The sequence below is a fragment of the Primulina eburnea genome, chromosome 3, assembly GCF_022965805.1.
Source record: "Primulina eburnea isolate SZY01 chromosome 3, ASM2296580v1, whole genome shotgun sequence".
In the NCBI taxonomy this organism is placed as follows: Eukaryota; Viridiplantae; Streptophyta; class Magnoliopsida; order Lamiales; family Gesneriaceae; genus Primulina; species Primulina eburnea.
This window is the reverse complement of record NC_133103.1, coordinates 22,621,079-22,624,882: the sequence shown is the minus strand read 5'-3', so window position 1 is coordinate 22,624,882 and position 3,804 is coordinate 22,621,079.

Here is a 3,804-nt window from a genome sequence, read left to right as displayed (position 1 = left end):
TTTAGAGTCTCGTGCTTAAATCTGTTTTGCTTGAGGGCAAGCAAAAGGTTAGTATGAGGGGGTTGATAAGTGGTGTTTTTACGTGTTTATTGCATTATTTTTAGTTGTGTTTATATTGTGCATGCATGTATTTCATTTACATTTTGTTCATTTTATAGTAATTATTTGCATTTTATCATGTCTCACTTGTGTGTGATGAATCTGCAGGAAAAATGGTCGGAAAACGGAAAATATAGCAAAGTGAATAAACTGAAGAAGTTGGACAGAAACTTGGCGCCCGAGCGGTACATTTCTACCGCCCGGGCGCGAGAAGTGAAAAAACTGAAAGACATTACAGAAGGTTGGCGCCCGAGCGGTACATTTCTACCGCCTGGGCGCGAGAAGACGAAGCGCCGAGACAGAGATTTGGCGCTCGGGCGGTGATTTTCTACCGCCCGAGCGCGAATGCCGCACCAGCCGAGCAACATTACAGAAACTTGGCGCTCGAGCGGTACTTCTCTACCGCCCGAGCGCCGCTTATTTTTGGAAAGTTTCATTCGCGATTTCTTACCTTAATTTGGATGGTGGTTGCTATGGAAAGGGGATGGCACAAATTTTGGCCATTCATTCAGACAGATTTTCAGAGCCACAAAGGATTTTGGAGAGCTTTGGCACTTGGATTGAAGATTCGACGGTTTCCGGGCATCGTTCTTCGCAGATCTCGTCACGCCTAGTATTTCTAGTTTATTTTCCTTTGTTTAAACATTGTTTTGCTTATTTTAATTATGAATTCTAGTAGCTAACTTTCATATTTGTTGGGAGTAAAGGGGATCCTACCCCAAACTTTGATCTAGTTCATTTATATTTCGATTTGTGATTTATTCTTGATTATTCTACGATTTTCATTGTGTCGTTGAGCGTAGCTAACTTTAACGACAATTTTGTATCCCGAGTGAGTTCGAGAGAATAACTAGTGATAGGATCGAGTGGTATAATTCGCGGATGTACAATTTACATAGATATATGAAATTGGATACGTGCCGATGGTCATAGTCCTTAGGGTCGAAAACTAGGGGGTTTCATAAATCGAAATGCGATTCATTCTTGATAAATAATTAAAGACATTTAATTACTTCATTGAGTGAATTACTTTGGCATAGCTCAAGAGAGTGTGTTCAATTGAATAGGAAATCATGTCGGAAGCGTAGAACACAATCGAACGAATTAATTAATTAATAAGGGGTAGGTGAACCAGAATTCCCAACAAATTCTTTTATCATTTGAAATTTAATCCATTGATTTAGCATTCATATTTCATCATTTAATCTTTGAGCTTGTTTATTTAAATTTTCTTGAATTTTATTAGTCATAAAACAAACAATCAAATTTCGTCGCTAAAGTTTTAATAACTAAAATAATAATTGTTAAACACAGTCTTCAGTGGAACGATACTCGTACTCACGTACACTATATTATAACTTGACATCGTGCACTTGCGATTTATTTTGAGCATACAAAATCATATTTTTATTGGGGATTTTACTGTGCAAGTTTTGCTCGATCACCTGCTCCTCTGAGGGTGTACTTTGAGGATTTACTGGAATATACAATTGTTGATCTATTTCCCAATCTTTGATCTTCATCTGCAATTATAAGAGATCCGATTCCAGCTGGTGAAAAACTGCTCAGTCATTGTATGCAGTTGGACTTGTAGGATCATAGTTCATACGTACTTGAGCTGTGACTTTAGCTAGCTTCTTGACACGCATCAGATTAGAGAAATAATTCCTCCGCTCTAACTCGTGAGCGATCGTGGCAGCTTTAACTTTCTTTAGTACTATTATTCCCAAGGCGATGAACTTGTTCAAAACCGATGTTTTCTGCAATCGCCTGGCAAACACTTCAGTCCTAAATCTGACCCATTCATTATACACTTCCAACTTTGATTCAGAAAACTCATTTATTTCTTCCCATATCAAATCAATATGAGATTGAATCGGGTTGGTTGGTATGGGCTCTTAATCAACTTTCCTTTACCTTTTGGGTCAATGAGGGCATGATAAATGCTCAACCCTGACATAGTTAATTCCGCTTTCTCATGTATCACCACTCCCTTTGGTCGGGCAAAAGGCAGTGTAGTTGGACCGGTGATAGTGATGAGTGGTACTCACACTCCAGCTTGTTTTAGTTTCTCAACAGATTCGGTGATAGTCTTCTTTGAAGAATCCGTTGGAGGAAGTTGCTGATGTTTAGTTGAAGATGCAATTGGAACTGTCCTGATTGGTATATTACTGATAGGTTGTTCAGCTCCAGTTGGCTTTAATCTTTCAGCTTGGACAGCTTCCACAACAACAGTTGGTTTGTCTTTTGGGACCTTTGCTTCTTCATGATTTTCGGAGATGGAGTTTTCTCTGATTCAGTTTCACTGACAATCAATTTCTTCTTGATTGCCTTTTTCTGAGCCAAGTCCTTGGTCTTCTTGACTGATTTGGGAGTTGCCTGTGTCCCAATCTCCTTCCTGACTTTAACAAACTGCTCAAGAGACATGTCCAGCTTGGTCTTCGGTTGCTGAACATTTTTCAGAAGGTAGCTGAGTGGCACATCAAAACCTTTGTACTGTTTGGAGGACTGAAGCATGTTCTTGAAGATGTTGAAAATTATAGCTGTCTAGTTCAGTCTCCGTCCACCCATAAGTGAAGTCATAACATGAAATTTTTCTAGGGTGAGGGCAGCAAATAAGTTTGCCTTGGCGAGTACACCCTTGGCCACAATATCAGCCAGTAACTGAATCTCTGGTTTCAGTTCTTTCTTTGGATCAGAAATCTTGATTTTCCGTCCATCAGCAGATAGCAGCGTCTACATCTCCTCAATATCAAAAATCTTCTATTCAGAAAAGTGAGCTAAGCCTTCAGAAGACAGTTGGAAGAAATTGTTGAAGGAGTCTTCTTCAATGATCAGCAACTTACTATTGACGGTTGTTGTGATTTTACCGTCAGCAGAGATGAAGCTATTGGCATATAGATCCTGAATCTCCTTGGGATAAATTTCTTGAGTTGATAACCCAAGAAATTTCTTCAGTCTAGCTGCTTCAAGTTTGAGAATAACGCTTCGAACAACTTCGTAATTTTCTAGAAAGGGCTTACTCAAAGTCAATAGCCATTGCATTAAGAATATAAACAGGTGTTTGGCTTGCCATTTCTGAGTGTTTGGATATCTGGAAGAAAGAAAAGCTTTGTGTGTTTGATTTTCTCTGAGAGTTAGAAATGCTCGTAAAGAAACTTAAATGGAGCGGGAACAATTACTTATGTTGGCAAATGTTCAAATTTTTGGACACGTGTCAGTCCAAGATTGATTTGAATAAAACGTGAAGTGTAATCGTGAATAAAAATGGTTGGACTACATGGGGCCACGTTGTCAATCACTGTTCACGAAATGAAATAATTAGCTGCGTAATTTTAACAATCACATCAGTTATTGTGGAATTTTTATCGATATTCAGTTATACTTATATGATAAGATCAATTGAGGCAATAACTGATTGATCAGTTGAAAACTGAATCAGTTCAGTTGAAGACCAACTGACAATTGTCTTATCAGTTAATCAAATTAAAAGCAAAATTCCCCATAAATAAATGCATATAAGTAAAAAGAGTAAGAGAATATCATCATCTATGAATTAATTGCATTTGTTTGACTGATGTATCTTCATCTTCTTCTGTTTATTCAGTTAGAGTCTGTCTATAAATAAGATCAAACTTATCAGAAAGTCTTTCATTCGTGGAAACTTGGAAGAAAGATATCGAAGACTTTGTCTTTGATAAGGTA